Genomic DNA, 19,506 nt, shown 5'->3' on the forward strand with positions numbered 1-19,506 from the left:
TGAGCTGCGCTAACTGGTAGCACTTCACAGTGCCAGCAACGCGGAAACATGAAGGCACGAGAGCTAGAAGACAGATACTGTGTCCAGAGTAGCAAAAAAGAAATAAAAACAAAAGTTCCCTCGCCCATGCCAGGGGGTGGGAGGCAGAGTGGGACCGACATATAGTGCAACCAATAAACAAACAAGAAGAGAAAGAGCCTCTGCCTGCATCGCTGATGCAGGGACAAATGCTATGGTGGGACTGGAAAAGCAAGATGAGGGGACCCGTCCATCCCACTAAGTATAATAACAGAGAATAGGGGTCTGTGAGCAAAGAAGTGTGCGGGCTCAACAACCCAAGCTGGTAGCCCTCAAGGGCGTATCCAAGGAAGGAACCGCCAGAGAGTCAGAGCTCCAGGGAGCCAACCGAGTTTCTTGTACACACTACGGAGCAACCATGGCAAGGCTGCGTCCCTTGAAAAAAAAATATCCAGCTCTCCCAGATCAACCACTGTCTATTCTAGCTCCATGTTCTTGTCAGGAAGACGGGTAAATTTCCTGCATCAATTTTTTTGTGATGAAGATACTGAAGAGCCATTCAAAACCAAACTGTCTATGTAGATGTAAGCATTGCTTGAGGGGTGCCATGCCATTAAGCCTTTTGTCAAGACTGTTTTCTGCTGAGTCACGATACCTCACAATGGCAACACTGAGCTGTACTGGTGAGCGGTGTGGCACTCTGTGGTCACTGACGCCCATGCTACTAGGATGAGCTTGTTGCCATCTACAGCAGAGCATTGGCTTGCTTGCAGGCTACGTTGCAGTCCTTGAGCACAGCCAAGCTGTAGACACAAAGACTACATCTGAAGGGTGGCATCCACATAAGCATTCTTTTTACTACTGTTAAAGGGCTGCTCCTGCAGTTTTTCAAGGTTATCAAGCTCATACTATAGGTTTTTCTCTCATTCCTCACTTCTTCCACCAAGCCTGGCAACCATGCCACAATTTATTCTAGCGCAAATTGGTTTTAAAGTTTCTTATTTCTATAACTGCAGTGCACATTATTTCTATGACAACACTATGTATTCAACATCACAAACATTTTCCGCACGTTAATACCCACTCCCCACTTCATTAACAAAAATTTCAGGCTTGTGTAAGGTCGTCTCAGGCATTTTGTGAAAGGATTCATTGTTTTCAGTAGCTACTTCAGCCATTCAATGTGTGTACAAGTGTTTTTCGAGTAAAGTTTGTGATGTCATCGCTGCATCACGTCCCTGGTAATGGACTGTGTTTCGGTTTGCCACTTATGTTCTTTCAAAATGGTATGACTCGTGAAGAGGAAGAACTTTAAGGAATGTGACGTGACTATCAATTCAAAATGTTCGAAAAACCCCCAGAGTTGCCCTTTAAGCACTAAGTCGCCATTTGGGTGATCTACCAATGATTTGCTGAAATTCGTGCAGCTGCTTCCCGGGACAGAAACCCTCACCAACCCTTGAGGTCTTCGAAGGATGCTGGTGTCTGGGGGTTTCAGTAGCACTGCACACATGGGAGAGGAGCTCTGCGTAACAATGGGAGCACCCTGGAGATAAGTTTCAGCGCTTGCAGTGGTCAGTGGTAGCCAAGGGTGTGGTGCCAAGGACAGTTGGTGGGACGGGCTGCGTGGCTAGGCAAATGCAAGTCTTGACGAGGCTGACCTTGAAGTTGCAATTAAAGGCACCAACCATTCCATCATTGACCTTGCCATCATCTTCAACAAGGATGCATTGATTCAATCCGTGGCAGTTCTGTTGCTTCCTTAACACACGGTTCAGGTGCTGTGGCAGGTCAGCCACTGATGTGGCTTATTCCCGCAGCAGGTCTTTAAAGGGCAACTGACCACCCTCGGGTCGCAAACACTCTCTACCGCTCTTGGAGCGAGCCTCCTCTCCTTCCACTCCCTCCTCGATAATTTTCTCTCCCGCTCCTCGTCCAGTAGGCACGGCAAGGCAAAATCACCCCTTCCTTCTCCGACGTAAGCCGGAGGCGTGGTGTCGGTGGAGTGCGTCACATTTCTACGTCATGGCCCCACCTTCAATAGAATTCTGTTCTTGGTTTTTGCATTTTCTCCGCACACTGAACGATCGAGAGGCGCGATCAGCTCGACCACCTAGACTTGTTAGCGCGCGCATCCTTTCATACATCTGTTTGTCATTCCCAGTTAGCGAGCCACCTTTTCATTTTTTTTTTTAGGCCTCCCCACCGTTTCACGAGCGGAGGGGTGGAAGTCGGTTGTGTTCGAAACACACGGTGAAGCGCGGACCCAGCAACCGCCCGTTTGCTTTTCTCCATGCGTGTTTGTGTTCTGTGTGTTTGTGTCTTTTCTCCACTTCAAAGCCCATGTCATTAATTGGAGTCAAGGCGTACGCAAGATGCACGAAGGATAAGCTGTTTGAAGTCTAGTGTTTGACGGAAACCCGTCTGGTCGGGATGGTACATGACGAAATTAGAAGGCGCCGACCAAAAGAAAGGATGAGATGACGGATGAGCTCATTGTGAACAAGGCTCCCGTGGGGGAGCCGAAACGTCATCTCATCCTTTCTTTTGGTCGGCGCCTTCTAATTTCGTCAAGGATAAGCTGTGACAAGGATAAGAACTAATATTCTTGACTTTCAAGTGTGTTTACTATATGTGTGTGACATGGTTGAAATCATTTGGATAAATTTATATGTGAGAATGTGAGAACTTCCTAGTATTGAGTAGTGTTCGAATACCACGCAGACTTTTATAAATCTGACCTTGCCAACGCCCAATACCTTTGCAAATCATCCGAAGATCGAGTTTAAAGCATGAAGGGTGTGGGTTTCTAAGTGGACACAGGCCACCACCCACCGCGGGTTCGAGCTTCGCGCGAGCTAAGGGCCCCGATCAGCCGTCAACACACACACACTGGGACACCGCTGCAGCGCACTCAACCTCCGCTGGGAGGAGAGCGATTCGCCGCAAAGAAATAGGCCTCCAAGTTCGCCAAGGAGACGTTTATTCACGTCGTCCTTCAGCAGTACACACACACTCAATCGTCACCCAGTCCCGGGGGCGCGCGAGGTGCAAGGCTCCGCTGCGCGCACGAAGCGACTTTAGCAATGCGCGCTGCTAGCACGCCGCTGCAGGAGAATGTCCCCGCGGCAGTGCTGTGATCTCCCTCTCGTGTCGACCGTTGGGCCGGTTGCGAGAGAGAGTGGGCAATAAACGCAAGGTACGCCTGTCGGAGGTCGCTGGACCCCGCTGGACAGGCTCGGGCCGCTGCAGGTCAGAGGACACGTGCGGGCGAGCTCGAGTATATGCACTGGTCCGAGCGGCAAAGGCCGGCAGGGGCAAGCAGTAGTGTACGCACCTTACGCTGTCTCCCAGGGATCTCTCCCTGGGCCCCGCTCGGACAGTCGCGCGGTGCGCGGCCGCCCAGCGGGTCCCGAAATCCCGCCAAAAGGCACCAATGGCAAAGGCCGTTGGGGAGCCGGGGCAGAGCTGTGGCCAAATGACAGTGATTAGTCACTTAGCCGCCTCTCCACCACCTGAGGCGGGAGCAAGGGAAAGAGGAGAAACAACGCGGGAAGCCGGCACGGCCGTGCAAAGGCAACGGCGGAGAGCCAGGATTCCCACATCCCCCTCTCCTTAAATGCCCTCCTACCCACCGGCAAAGCACACGGCCAAAATAAAGAAAGCAATACACAAAACAAAAGCTACACTTCAGTTCCAAAATAAAGAAATGAATACACAAAAAAAACTAGCTACTCTTCAGTTCCAGCCAGAACGTAAAAAAAAACACACAAACAAAGGAAAACAAGGCAAACAAACAAACACTTGCGTACGCTTCAAGGAACTAAACAGCACGCAGATTATATACACGGTTCACAAGGAGATGTGAATACAACTGTACAGGTGTGTTACAGGTGGATGCCAGCCTCAAAGTTCGATGGCGCGGCCCAGTGGGCCTGTCAGCGACTCACCGCTCGCAGACTTCAAGTTGAACGGGTTGGGAGGGGCGATGACTGATGGTGGTCTTCTTTCCGTTGACGACGGGGCCGCGGCAGAGCACTAACCTCGTGCCCTTGGACACGACGTCACGTTCGGCACAAGACAGTTAGTGCACCCCCTTCACGCCGGCTGAAACGGGCGAGGACGTTCGGCGGTGTCCTGATGTGTAAGCTTGGCCACAGCGAGGGGTCCTTCTCATCCTCGCGCTCACGCAGAAGCACACAACGGCACAACTCACAGGCGTCGCCTTGGCTCATGGTTACACGCGCACACAGCCACAGCCACAAACACGCATACACCGGCACGTGCGCGGACGCTGGTCGGCGACAACGATCCCCTCATCAGAAGCGTCCAGAGGCGCCGCGGCGAGGGTCAAAGGGTGCACTTTCCGCCCCCCATCGCCCCAAACGCCCCGCCAACTTCCCCTCCATACGGGCCGCACAAAACTCGCGCACCGCGACACACGGCTCCTTAAAGGGCCCCTGCCCACCCCATCGTCCCAAACACTCTCTACCTCACTTTGAGCGAGCCTCCTCTCCTTCCATTCCCTCCTCGAAATTTTTCTCTCCCGCTCCTCGTCGAGTAGGCTCAGCAAGGCAAAATCATCCCTTCCTTCTCCTGTGTAAGCCGGAGGCGTGGTGTCTGTGGAGTGCGTCACAGGGCGACGTCATGGCCCCGCCTTCAATAGAATTCTTTTCTTGGTTTTGCATTTTCTCCGCACACTGAACGATCGAGAGGCGCGATCGGCTCGACCACCTAGACTTGTTAGCGAGCGCATCCTTTCATACATCTGTTTGTCATTCCCAGTTAACGAGCCACCTCTTCATTTTCTTTTAGGCCTCCCCACCGTTTCACGAGCGGAGGGGCGGAAGTCGGTTGTGTTCGAAACACACGGCGAAGCGCAGACCCGGCAACCGCCCGTTTGCTTTTCTCCATGCGTGTTTGTGTTCTGTGTGTTTGTGTCTTTTCTCCACTCCAAAGCATATGTCATTCATTGGAGTCAAGGTGTATGCAAGATGCACGAAAGATAAGCGGTGTGTGTGCGGAGCGGTCAAGTGGGCGAGTGAGGGAAAGGCTCTGCTGCACTAGTAATTAAAACCTTGTTTTGGGGGGCTTGGATAGAAGAAAAAAACTGAGAAGGGAGCGCGCACGCACAGCGTCTCCTGACGTGATCACGGTGGGGGGGGGGGGGGGGGGGGCGAGCCAACTCACTCAGTTTTACTATTTTTTACTTTTTATGGCTAGGGTTCAAGCTGTCGCTGTACGCTCCCTCCGCAGTTTTTTTTTGTTGTTGTTCCTTCATGCGGGTTTCTAGGCATGTGCCAAAACAGAAGGCGCTGCGGAAAGCGTTGTGCAGACGACGCGATGCCAAGGCTACGCCCAACCTTCTCCCGTCAGTCAGAACGATGCACCAATGGAGTGCCTTTATCGAAAGTAACCCCCATGACGTCAATGGGGTTCAGAGTAGTGGGGGGGGGATGTTTTTGTTGAAGGAAAGGGCGTTTTTGTTGAAGGAAAGAACGAGTGGGCTTTGATTTGAATTTTCACAGCTTTTCGGGGCACGCATGGCTCTAGTATTTTGCAGAGGTTATCTTCGATGCCTCATCTATGCAGTGGGCTTGTTTTTCAAAAATGTCCGGACCCTGGTCAGTGGCCCTTTAAGAGAGGTCATGGCTGTTATGATTGGAGAACGAAGGGACCTTCAGTGATGTCGGAGCTGATCCTTGACTGCAGGTCATGGACCAGCTCCACAGACCATGGTCCATGACCCTCGCAACCTGCAGTCATGGACCGCAGGTCATGGGGGACAGATGCTGACTCTAGGCTTTGGCACCGAAAAAATGTAGTAAGCAAGAAAAGAGCTGAAATCAGGCCCTCAGCTGATGCTGCTCATGGAATTGCAATGCTCAAGCCTGCACATGTTCTGGAACTTGCTACAGACAAATCGGTGCCTCATCTTTATTTTCAACATCAAAGTATACTTAAAGGGACAGTGAGGAGAGCACTATTAATATTTTTTTATAGCAAAATCTTATTGTTCGGCATGTCATGGCTTTGTTGCCACTTGGCCGGCAGCGAAAGATGCATTTATTTCTAAGAAATTTGGATTCGAAGTTGAAAAAGTTTTTCCCACCGCTCTGATACAAACTTGGGATTTTCCTATGACGACACAGGAATAAGAGACGTGAAACATGACGTGAACATGACGTGACGCAGACTCCGTGATTACTGGCGGCCAGCAGTGCGGCCTAGCAGCAGCTGAAAAGAAAGCTACCGCAGGCCGCACATTGAAGGCATCTATTGGCTATTGCGGCCGTCGCTACAGTCGCTTCGCTTACGTTTGCACTGGCGTTTTGCCAGCGTTACGATGGATCTCGTTCTCAAAGTCGTCAACGAAGTTCTCGCAAATAGACACCTTTAGAATACCGTGTACCTTGTTACCTTTAGCGGAATACCGGGAGCCGGTGAGCAGACGCTGATTGGTCCCGATGCCTCAGGCGCGCGCGTAGGTGCCGGACACGTGGCGCCATCTGGCGACGTCAAGGAGATTTGCGCATGCATTGGCTGTGCCTCAGTGAATTGTGGCTTCTCAGGTCCTAGAGTTGCTAGAACCATTGGTTCTATCAACACTGCTTTGTCCTATGATGTCATCACGCTTGTACTTGCGAGTTTGGCCTGTGGCGGCGATACCTGTATTTTGGTTCTTGCTCTTTTCTACGTTACAAGAGCTTTGTTGTCAGTATGAGTGGCGTTTTTGTAATCAGGAGCTGGTATTCTGTCGATACAAGCCAACTTCAATTTCTCCTCAGTGTCCCTTTAAAGTCCTGCTGCTCCTCTGGAACTAAGATGAAGGCATGGTATGTGTAAATATAAATGATATTCATGCCTTTGTGTCCACCAAGCCTGCCTTCCTGCCACCTGGAGGATGCTACTTCCATCTTTCACAAGAAGCTGTGATCCCCTTGGCTTTCTTACCCCTATCGGCTTTCAAGCAATGTTCTTTCCAAGATCTGTGGAAACTACATCACCAGTGAGACTCTCCGCTACCACAAGACAAACTAGCTGCATGAAATGCCTGGTGCACAGGGGCCTTCGGATATGGCTACTAAGCTGCATTTTTTGCTCATGCCAGTCCACAAGATTATGGGACAGCAGCAGCTTGTGCAGCAGCTTCTGTAGCAGCTACCAGACTGCAGTGCCGAACACTACAATTAAGTACGTTCTAATCAATAAGCACAACGAATACGTGTTCCAGAAGCGAGTGGAATGAGCCGGTGCACAGAAGACAAGGGTGACGAGCAGGAGAAGTGGACTAGACATGCAAGGCAATTAAGCGCACAGTGGAGGGCTCGTTTTCGCAGAAACCACGACTCTCCCTTTCACAAGATGGCAGGGTAGATAGACAGGGTTGTTAAGCCATCTCTTTTCCCCAATGTCCACTGAATTTGAAGATAATAAAGAGCCTTTCAAACTTGCCTTGCTCTGTCTGTTCGATCTGGTCCTGTGTTGGATACATTTGGAGACTCCGTAGGGGGATACTCAGGTCTCAAAGGAAGGCCTCAATCGAGACGCAATGGAGCCCTACAGTGTTACAGCTGGCAGAGATACCAAGCCCCTCCAAGATGGAGAAATTGGTGTCATTGTAGAAGACTACATCCTCCAAGCTGTGAGGGGGGGTCAAAGGCAGCAGGTTTTTCAGGTGCTCATCCATGAGGAGGCCGCAACGTCTGAAGCGATCAGTAAGAGTTTCAACTGCAGAGTTGCAATCCAGTCAGGTACAAGTACAAATATTTGAACCACTCAACCTTCAGTAGTGCTGCATGGCTGTGAATAGCAGCTAAGTATTGGAACTAAAAGCCTTGCCAGCCTGCTTGATCGCTAAAGAAGGCTGAGATCTGGAGTATCAACAGCACCATATGAACCATGAGGCGCACACTGGAGCACTTTCGGTGCCTTCTGGGCTGTTACATCAGGGTCTCCAGCAGTTGGTACTGTGGTGGAAAGGATGGATGGTGCAACAGGCTGCATGACAAGGCAAGCATGTATCTTGTCAAAGCTGATCCAGCAGTCATATTCAAAAGCAGTGTCCATCTTGCCATCAAGCTCACCACCGTTGACTCTCGATGATGAGATGATCACACTTGATGTCCCATTGCCTACTCAACATAAATAAGGTCAAGGTGCACCTGCACGGCCTCATGAGAGAACACAACCCCTCGTGATCGTGCGACGAAGAGACCCACAGCAATGCTGGTCATTAATGCAGGTAGAGGGGGCCAGGCACTGATCCACTTTGTTTCACCAAGGAGGAATGCAGAGAACGAGAAAAGAGCTGAGACCAGGCACTTGACATTTGCTGCTGATGGAAAAGCACTGCTCGAGACCACCACCTCTTTTCGACAGCCATGCTGAGACAGTGGGGCCTTCTGTGCCATAAAAGTGATGTGGAAGGAACTGTGTTGCATTGGGAAGTATAGTGACTTCATTTTAATTTGACATGAGAGCTCATGTGCCGTTTTGCAGCAACATGAAGACACAGAGGGTCAACAATTAATGGGCTCAAATACGAGCACAAAAAATTTTTCGGAATTTTTGATACTTTTGAATTAAACTTTCCCAGAAATATAGTACAGAATAGAGCATTAAAAACCCACGAGTGAGTATGCTTCTGCATAGGCTGTACTTGCAGCAAAAGAATACTTTCCTAGACACCTGAAGAATGGTAAACTCTCTGGGGCAAAGAAGGGGTTAATGCTTGCCAATAGTGTCATTAGAATCGAAGGTAAGGGCAAGCAATGTCCTTACTATAATACTGATGTTGACAACACAATATACATAGAGATGTAGACAGAAACAGAAGACATGCCCAGTAGACATACAGCCAGTAGATTTCTCAAAACAACAGATGTGGTCTCACCGGGGGTTCAGCGCTCTCCGAGAACGCCATCTTGCTTATCAACTGCGTCACACGAAGTACCGCTCCGGGAACTTCCACACACCAAGGACCACCAGTGGGAAGGCACCTGCAACATACAACATGCCAGTGGTCAAGAACTCGTAGGCACTAGAATAGACATTTGGGAGAGTTGTTGTGGGTTCATCTTGAAAAAAAACATTGCAGGCACTGTAAGCCACTCGTATCACACATATCTCTCTCAATCACACACGCACACACACACACATGCAAAATATGTAAGTGCAAGGCTTGCTTTCATTTTTATGTGGTTTAACATCCCAAAGCAACTCGGGTTATGAGAGACGCTGTAGTAGAGGGCTCTGGATAATTTCGACCACCTGAGGTTCTTTAACATGCACTGACAATGCACAATCCATGGGCCTGCAGCATTTTGTCTCCATCGAAATGCAAACACCGTGGCCGGGATCGCACCCACGTCTTTCGAGTCAGCAGCCGAGCGCCATAACCGCTGAGCCACCGCAGAGAAAAGAAGTTTGTGCCAGGAATGCATCATACAACTCCTGCATTCATGCATGAAACGTAATATAACATTGACAAACTGAAAGCCAACAACAACTGAAACCAATGTATAGAGGAATTTTTTTTAGTTTTATTTGTTGTCCTGATCATAGAGGAATTAGCAATGTAATAATTTTTTCACCTCAAAACTATTGTATTTACTCACATAATGAACACATCTCTCATTGTCATTGAGAATTTGTATTTTTTTAACCGTTCACTCTTGTTAGCACGTTTCTCAGTTTCATGCCATCCGCAACGCATTGATAACATCATGGCATGATGGGAAGCTTGCAAAACATCTTCTCACAGACTGGCAGAGATGACCTAAGGTGCCCAGCTAGCTCTTTAAGTTTTTCATGAGGCAAACAGAACGATGGTATTTCACGAATGAACACCGCTGCTGGCAAACAAGCTCCACATGTGAGGTGTTGCATGAAGCCTAATAGGCAAGGGTCAGTGCGGTGTTTATATGCAATAGCAACAGTGCTAACCCCACGTTGCACATAAGAGTTGGACTTCTCGGTTTTTATTTTTTGAAAATTTCTTTTTTCGGTGTTTATTTCAGAATACCACCTCCAGTTTTTATCGGCAAATATTGTTTTCTACATAATAATTTTCAGTTTTTATCAGTGAAATGTATGATGTTCTTGTGCGGTCAAAAGTGGCGTACAGTTAACACTAGCCATTTTTTTTTAAGCCAGCCGCTCCTGTGGCACTGTGTACCGCATAAATGGCCGTCTTAAGAGTTGTTTTTGCTGAAGAAAGTCGTGTGGTCATAACAAAAAGTCAAAATTCCGAAGTCAAATGATTGGGCCATGAGCGAAAATGTGTCTAAAAACTTGATTGCCGCATCCTGGTTGCACTCTTGAGCAAGCAAGACGACCCGCACCCTATATGCTCTGCGTGCTTAGGCAATGATGAAACTGCTGCTTAACCATCGTGGAAGCCAGAACACAACACCTTCATGTCATTTATGCATAGTTTCACGTTGAAAGTTGCTTGTTACGGTTCCAAAAGTCCTCAATGCCCTGAGATGCAGTGGCAAAACCTACTTAACAAAGTAACAGCCCCAAGTCAGTAATAAGTCCGAGTGGATGGCACCATGCTAGCCAGTAGCACTTAGCTAAGTAGTCGAGCTTTCCTATGTGCAATGGCGTGTCTGAGTTTGCAGATCAGTGCCTCATAGCTCAGAGTTACTGACTAGATCAGTGCCTCATAGCTCAGAGTTACTGACTAACTGTACTAAATTCCCAAGATACCTTTGTCTCACCACGCTCCTGGTTCCAGCACTTTCTTAGTTTTCTGCTGTGACCAACTGGTACTCCATTTAGTTGTGGCTTGCATGGCGGAAATACTGACCCTTTTTTGGTTAAAACTGAATTTTAAAAATGTATTGGGGATACATTTACTAGTGTTTTTCAGTTCAAACCGAACAGTATAATTTCTAGTAATTAGCAACCATCCTGAGAGTTTTTTTTATTATAACAGCTGGAAATGGCCACGGACTTTTCAATGCCTGGATGATGTCATGCAGCATCTGTTCACCTTAGTGCGCCGATGGCTTCATATTCCAACAGCAAGACCTGCTGGAGTATTGGCACACAGGCCATGCATACATATTTGCTTTTGATATGATTCACCAATACCTTTCATGTGCCCCCGCGACTACCGGAATCATAATATTTGAATACAGGGGAATACTCCTTCTTTCAAGCACACACTGGAGAGTTTGATGTTCTGGGTCCTTGTTAAGTGGAAGGGCCTCGGCCAGTGACAAGGTGAACAATTTTGACTGAAGGTGACTGACTGCTTCAGGCCAAGTGATAAAGTCCACGACTAAGATCGCTTTTTGCAAGCACAGCTGTACCTCTTACAAGGTCATCGTGTGTTTATATGCCGACTGTTACTCTCGCAGCTATCAGCCTAATGGGGTGATAACATGTTCTCAGCTGTTTGAATCTCTAAGCTGTGTCGCATCAAGTGGTCACCACATTACTAACTACAGCAGCAAAAGGTCCACAAAAAGTCTTTACGGCCATGAATACTGATTTTCAGGACGGAGGTCTCTGTCTTTGCAATGCAAGTTGCTCTCAGGGTAGGATCACAGCTTTGCTATGCGTTAAAGTTACGGCTGAGGTGCATTATATTCCTGGGCACTTTCTATCCTGATTGAACTCTATCTGCATCGAGGTTTTCGAGCATGCTCGAAACATCCGGTGCTACACAGGCATTTTCAATGCTTCTTGAGAAGTTTCCCTCATGTGTGTTAGGTGGTGCCAAATGTTCCTTGAACAGCCAGAACATGGTGATCTCTGGCAACACTGTGCAGTCTGGAGCAGCGACAGCCAAATCCGTAGCCAGACGTGCGGCACAACTCTGCTGCTGTGCGACGAAACCCGAGGGTCCGCAACCCCTCTGTCCACGATTTCTGCGTAGACTACGGCGTTTCTGTTCTGGCGCCACAAATCATCTAGGCAGTCTTGCGAGCAGTCGATGAGAGCGGCTGTCTTGTGCTCGCTCCACAGTTTGCGGGTCGACGAGCAGGAGGACGCCATCTTTGTTTACACTGACGGCGAAGCTTGAAGGGTGTCGAAACTATTTATAAATATGCTTGCATATAAGCAGGCGTAGTGCCTGAAAATGTTGTCTCGCATTTTAATCAATCACAACAACAATTGTGGTTTTGTTTTGTTAACTAGTGTTTATTTTTATAGCTTCGTGAGAGTGCTTTCGATTGTGCTTGGAACCTCAAGCACCCTTGAGGAATCGGCATCGAGTCTAGCAGGATCAAGATCGTTTGCGCTTGAAAGTGGCCGTCTGACAACCATCGATCTACATTGAGTTCGATGAGCACTGACTCAATGGGGATTGAAAGTGCCCGTGTGGCAGGGGTATTCTTCTGATGCCGTATCACCAAGGTCATGTCTGCACAAAATAGGTGGCAATATCATGGTAAGAACTTTCTTCATCGTTGTTTTCCACAGACTCCAGCATGGTCTTCCACTACACCATAACATTGGGTGGATGACAAAGCAGTCTGGTGAAAAGATCTTTCCTGAAACCAAGCATCAACAAGCTGACCTCCATCTAGGTTATCTAGGTCAGGTGCAATCAAAAGGGGGGCAGTGTAGATTTGAGCTGCGCCGTGACTGCGTAGTTTCGCTTTCTGAGCTTCACTACCAGCCCGTGAGAACTGCGGCTGTCAACCATGCTCCAGCAAGCCAAGCCCAGCTGTGCACTGGTTCGAACACTAACTGATGCATCACTGGTCACTGTTTCTTTTAGAAGGCATCTCATTGTTCAGGTGCAAATGTTCGTTCCCCTCGCTTTTGTCCGCATGGACCTGCACGTCGATAATGCGCACTCATCATGAGGAGCTGCTAGCTGTGTGGTGGGGCCTCCTTATATGGAGACAGCCAGTTATAAGGAGGCTCCACCGCTACTGCACTGCACCTGTGAAGGAGATCGCTGAAGGCTTTACTATTCTAAAGCAGCCCTGCTTTGATATTCCTGAAAATGGTCACACAATACACAATGACGGAAATGTGAAAAATATTCAATGCTGCGCAGTTTTGTGTTAAAAGCCGACGACCATTGCCTATTTTCTCACCAATTAAGCTTGATTTTGGTTTTATGAGCTTTAACGTCCCAAAGCGATTCGGGCTGTGAGGGGCGTCGCAGTAAAGGCTCCGGAAAATTTCGACCTATTGGGGTTCTTTAACATGCACTCCCATCACACAGTACATGGACCGCTAGCATTTTGGCCCCATCGAAATGCGACTGCCATGACCAGGATTGAACCTGCATATCTCGGGTCAGCAGCCGGACACAATAACCACCGAGCCACCACAATGGCTAAATTAAATTCGCTGTGGTGCAAAACAGTTTCCGAAAGTTTTTATGTAGCCATTTGACTATTGGACCTTTGGATTTTCAGTCCTCTTAGGTCTTAATTAATGTGATTTTCCTTTATTGGGAAACCAACGCATGACTATTAAGTTTTTTTATGCGAAGCGTACTAAAATAGCCCAACCCAGCTCCTCGAGCGCGGCGGTGTCGTTACCATTGACCTTTCGTGACCTCCATGTCATACCACGTGATGCGTGACGTTACAGCAGATGAAAAACGGGGGCCCAACTCGCGCCATCGCGCGAGGCGTCGTGACCAAGGGTGACCACGTGGTGCGTGACGTCACAGCAGATGAGAAACGGGGGCCCAGCTCGCGCCGTCGCGCGAGGCGTCACGACCAAGGAGGACCACGTGATGCGTGAGGTAACGACATAGGAGAAACAAGGCCCCAGCTCACGCCGTCACGCGAGGCGTCGCGACCAATGTGTTTCCTGCTTCTGCCGCCAGGTGCGCTGTAGTGAACACGTGATGCTGGAGCGGCGGTATACAAGGGGGTGCGCCTGCCTCTGCTAGGCGTACACGGGATAGAGATGCCTCCTGGAGACAGGGCTGCTCGTTGGAGTGAGAAGCAAAAGTTGTGGCGTGCTACAGAGACTGATGAAAAGCGTGAAGAACGTCTAGCCAAGCGGCGTGCTCGATATGCAACTCGGCGACAATATGCTTCGCATCTGACTAGGCTTAACCTAAGCTAAGCCTCAGCCACTTTTTTCAACTGCACTTGAGACAACATCACAAATGCTGTCTTCTCATGGTGATGGTTATCCACAGCTATCTGCCAATAGCCAGAGCAAAGATCTACGGAGAAGAAGTTGCACCGTAGAGGCAATCAAGGGGGGTCATCGATGCATGGGAGGGGGTACATGTCCTTTCTGGTTATCTTGTTCAGGCGGCGATAGTCAACACAAAAACGCCATGAGGCACCCTTTTTCCTCACAAGGACGACTGCCAAGGTCCAGGGCCTATAGGAGGGTTCAATAATGTTGTTAGCAAGCATTTTCATAACCTCAGCATTGATGACCTGACGTGGGAACTCGGTATCGTCGACGGCGGATAGGAGACAGATCCCTGGTGTCAATGCGGTGCATCACAGAGAAGTGGGACATTACTGAGGCCGAAAATGTCCGAAAAAGATTCGAGAAGGGCTCAAAGCTCTGCTGTTTGGGCTGGACAGAGATAGCACATCATAGTCATGAAGGCGTTCGGAGAAAGTGAGGTAGGCTGGTTATGGACTGCAGAATCACGGAAAGGGGCAGTGTCGAATGCAGCGACTTGGCACAGTGCGATGAGGGAAAGCGCAGCAATGCAAATGCCAGATGGAAGAACTTGAGGAGAGAAGCCGAAGTTCAGGCATGGAAGAGACAGAGCATTCGCACGGAGGCAACAACGTTGTTCCTTCCTTGATCCTTCAAGACCTGCGTCTCCCCTTAAAAAGCAAGTTAACGCTATGGCACTGAGATTCCAATAGACAGAACATCCCCAGAAGTGGCGACTGGTCGCAATGAAGATGCAGGTGCCAGAATCCCGCGTGCGGCGGAACACGCCACTCGAACCTATTCTTCATTGTGAGCGCACAAGAGTGTCAAAAATTTTCCACACAGAACTTAGAAATGATGAAATGGTGAGCATCACATGCATGTGACAGAAAGCATCAACAAATCCTCCACACAAGCCCAGCAATACCCTGTCTCGCAGACAGTTCAAACTCACTGCAAGGTTACCCTGGTTAGGTACGTGAGAAACTTGCGGAACAGATGTGGAGTGCAGCGAGACACTAATGGACAATCAGTGCTTCTGGTCCTTCTCTATCCCCCCTTTGCCCCCCTTAAGACTGAAAAATAAGCATTCTATTTCACAGCAGATAATAAAAGGTCTCATCATGCCTCAACCAACCTGCAGGAAGCGACTCGATATCTATTTAGGTTGGAGCGCATTCGTCAGTACTGCTAGTTATCACCCCAGCTGCATACACTGATTATGAATTTGTTCAAATAGAGATGAAGCATTAAACAACTGCATGGCTGTTCACCTAAAGTGAACGAGCGGGTTGCGCCTCCCAGCCATTTTCACCGTCGGCCATGCTGCCTGTGAGATTTTTACAAACAGACTTTCAAGAGCACTGACTCTTACTACTTAAATTTGTAACGGATGCGTCTGTCTGCAATGAAGGTCAAATTAACCAAAACAGTAACCACGTGACCACGCTATATCACACAGCAGCGTCTCAATTTATACCTACACTTTCGATCCGTTATATATCTGCCAGTATAGCGATCATCGAAGTGGGACCCCAGCAGGACCACCATTTGCATAATATTCATGGCCCATCCGTTTGACGCAGAATGTTTGAAATGGCGTCAAATGACTTGGCATGTTCCTGAAGATAAAATTACTAATTGAGATGGAGCCCAAAATATTGTTACGGCTAGTCTTACAGCCAAAGCGTTCTAGCCGGTTCAACAGGCCAGCGGCGAGCGGTTCATTCGGCGAGCGGGAAGCAGCGTCCAACGGGGTACAACATTCCAACTTCCCCGTCTTCCTTCCTCCACCTTGCTCTTCCTAGCTTTTCTTCAAGCCCGTAACACTTCCCCCGTCACAGGCGAAGCCCACTGGGCAAGTCAGGCATCGGCACGTAGATGACAAAGTTTCAGCCGCGTGACTTCGGTGAGTTCTGTGCGGGATGAACATCAGCCGCTTCTGGTGACCCGCACAATTCCTATAAGTGAGGTCACTGAGTCACTCCAAGATTACATAGGGACCGGTATAGTTCGCGAGCAGTTTTTGGCATAAGCCGCTTTTCCTGAGTGGATGACAAAACCAAACCAACTCGCAAGGCAGGTAGGTGACTTGGCAACGATGGTTGTCGTAGCGGGCTTTGGAGCACTCTTGTGAGGCAAGAGTTCTCAGTCAGGCTAGTTGGCGAGCTTCCTCAGCATTGCAGAGGATCTCAGCGATGCCAGGGTCCACATCAGTGTAGAACGGGAATATAGAATCCAGGGTGTGTCGTGGAGAGAGGACATAGAGGAGGAAGAACGGACTGTAGTACGAAATTTTGTGTTAAGCAGTGTTTTATGCGTATGTGATAAAAGGTAGGATGGAGTCCCAGTCTTTGTGGTCGGAGGCGACGTACATGGAAAGCATGTTGGTGAGTGTCCGGTTGGTTCGCTCTGTTAAGCCATTAGTTTGTGGATGTTAAGGGATAGAATGTCTGAACTGTGCTGTGCACAAACGAAGTTCTTCAACAACATAGGCGATGAACTGGAGGCCACGGTCGCTGATTACAACTCGTGGGAGCATATGGTCCACGATCACAGAATGCAGTAGAAAGAGACCTGATATGTAGTAACCGAAGGGAGAGCAGCTGTCTCAAAGTAATGAGTGTGGTAATCTGTACAGACGACAATCCAACGGTTGCAGACATGGGCCTTTGGAAAACGACCCAAGATGTCTACCCCGACCTTCTTAAAAAAAGATCTGGGAGGCGTCACAAGGTGAAGACCAGGAGGGGTACCAGTGGGGCGTTTGTGACTCGCACACTGTGCACAGATAGCCCCATACTTCTCAGTCGTATCATGCTAAGTGGCCAGTAAAAGCGTTCTTGGCCGCGGTGAAGTGTCCTTGCAGATCCCAGGTGTCCCGAAGTGGGATCGTCATGCATGACTCGCAAAACAGAGGAGCGTAGGCTCTCAGGCACCACCAGAAGGAAATGGAGACCAGTGGCGGAGTAGACCTTCTTATAGAGAAGACCATCTTGTACACAGAATGCACAGGAAGTTGTAGGGGCCTGCGCAGTGTTAAAGAAGCGTGAGATGCTAGTCCTTCCACTATTCCTCGTGGAACATACGGGCAACGGGGAATTTAGGTTCTACGGAAGCGATGTAGTGGTCAAAGCTGTCGGCATCATATTCCATCATAGCAAGTGGCAACCAAGAGAGAGAGCCCGCGTCAGTGCGTCGGCGTCCACTCTTGTACGAACGGTGCAATCAAACTCTTGCAAGCAGATTGCCCACAAGACAGCCAGATGGGTCACGGAGGTTGATCAGCCAACGGAGGGAATGGTGGTCGGTAACCACTGTGAAAGGTCGTCCATACAGGTAGCAGCGAAACCGCTGAATCACAAAAACTACTGCAAGGCACTCCTGCTCAGTAATGGCATAGTTACGCTCAGTATTGCTCAGGCAGCGGCTAGCATAAGCAATCACGTGTTCCTTGTGGCCATAACGCTGAATCAGCACAGCACAAATGCCAACATCACTGGTATCAGTATGCACTTCTATTGGGGCAGAAGGATTGAAATGGCGTACAATTGGATGCGATGTAAGGGGAAACATAAGCTGGTAAAAAGAAGAATCGCACTCAGATGTACAATCGTAGGGAGCATCTTTGTGAAGCAGGCACGTGAGTGGGTGAGCGATATGAGCAAAACGGAGAATAAAGTGGCGAAAATATGAAAAAGCCTGAAGAAGCTGCGAAGTTTTGCAATCTGAGGTGTTGGAAAGGAAGCTACAGCCGAGGTCTTCAGTGGATCAGGGCCGACACCTTCCCGGTCGACGAGGTCCCCATGCACCAATGTCTGATGTTCATCAAAACGACATTTCTTCGAATTAAGCATCAGACCAGCACATTTCAGGCAGTCCAGTGCAAGGGTGAGAAATTTGTTGTGCTCAATGAATGTCTGGCCAAAAATGACATCATCGAGGTAGCACATACAAATTTGCCATTTCAAGCCCCATAGGATCGCGTTCATAAATTGCTCGAAAGTTGCAGGAGCATTGCAGCGCCCAAAAGGCATTACGTTAAATTCAATAAGGCCATCCAGTGTGATAAAAAGTTTTCTCTTTGTACTCGGGAGGTATAGGAACCTCCCAATAGCCCAACATAGGTCAACAGACAAGAAGTACGATGCAGAGAACAGGCAATCAATGGCATCATCAATCCGAGAAAGTGAGTACACGTCTTCCTTTGTTACACCATTCAGGTGGCGACAGTCCACACAAAAGCGCTCTGTGCCATCTTTCTTGACCAGAATGACAGGGGCGGCCCAAGGACTGTAGGACTGTTGTATAACATGCTTTTGCAACATATTTCGAACTTACTGATTGATGACCTGGCGTTCTGTTGGAGACACTCTGTACGGCTTTTGTCAAATGGGGTGTGAGTAATCGTTGTCAATCCTATGCCATGTATATGACATGTGAATGCTACGTGAACCGCTGGGCTCTGAAAAGTCAAAGATGGACGAGTGTTTGACCAGCAAGGCTTCCAAGGCATCACGCTCGGCACTGCTCAGGGATTCGCTAATCATCCGACGCAGCTGTGAGTCAGTGGCTGGAGTAGCAGCAACTATGTCTGGTGTGTCAGCAATCAAAGAGACCAAAGCAGGGCCATCTCGATTACACGTGGCGATCTTCATGTGAACAGGCAAAACCACTGGTTGCGAATAACATTTGATGGCCCACTATTGTGCCCTGCCCTGGAACACTGACACCAGGCAACGTGGAACCAGAATGAGTTTCATGGCGCAGTTAGAATAGAGAGGCGCCATTGTGGCATCAAAGCTATCGGAAGCATGGCTGGGGCATGAAACTGGGATGCACATTCTTTCTTTTTCTTTTCTTTCTGTGTCCTTGTCTTTCATGCTGTTTGAAGGAATCATGGTTTACCAACTAGCCCACACATCTACCCCTGTAAGCACATTATAGAAAGTGGTGGCACACTGGTTTCCTCAGATATGCAAAACACATCTCTCAAGCCGGCGCCTCCTCGAAGAGTCCAGATGGAAGGGAACCATCAACGCAGAGTTCCCCAGAGTGACAGTCGACAATTGTGCCACACATTCACAAAAAGTCAAAGCCTAGGATAGCATCATGCATACATCTCGGAAGCACTGCAAACTCCGCTGTAAAAGCCGTTCCGCCGAGGTACAACACAGCACTGCATATCCCCAGACAACTCACCGCCCATGCTATGAAAGTTAACACTGCACTCCCACAGAAACATAACTTTGCAGCTTAGCTGGTTCTTGAACGACAAACTCAGAATTGAGATAGTTGCACCTGTATCCCCTATGGCCATTGTGGGCACACCATCTACAAGCACATGAACTGTGTTTTTCAACATAGGAA

The 19,506-nt window shown here is 48.8% G+C and overlaps 1 pseudogene across 1 annotated transcript in view; it reads right to left on the reverse strand.

The window, feature by feature from the left end:
* LOC149354104 (uncharacterized) overlaps positions 1-19,506 on the reverse strand; it is an 82,197-nt pseudogene that overhangs the window by 11,766 nt on the left and 50,925 nt on the right. Inside the window, exon 4 of the transcript XR_016289630.1 lies at positions 8,915-9,020. The product of XR_016289630.1 is annotated as an uncharacterized LOC149354104 (transcript). The remainder of the gene's footprint in view (positions 1-8,914; positions 9,021-19,506) is intronic.

The sequence above is a fragment of the Amblyomma mixtum genome, chromosome 3 (assembly GCF_055824585.1).
Source record: "Amblyomma mixtum isolate Tamu chromosome 3, ASM5582458v1, whole genome shotgun sequence".
In the NCBI taxonomy this organism is placed as follows: Eukaryota; Metazoa; Arthropoda; class Arachnida; order Ixodida; family Ixodidae; genus Amblyomma; species Amblyomma mixtum.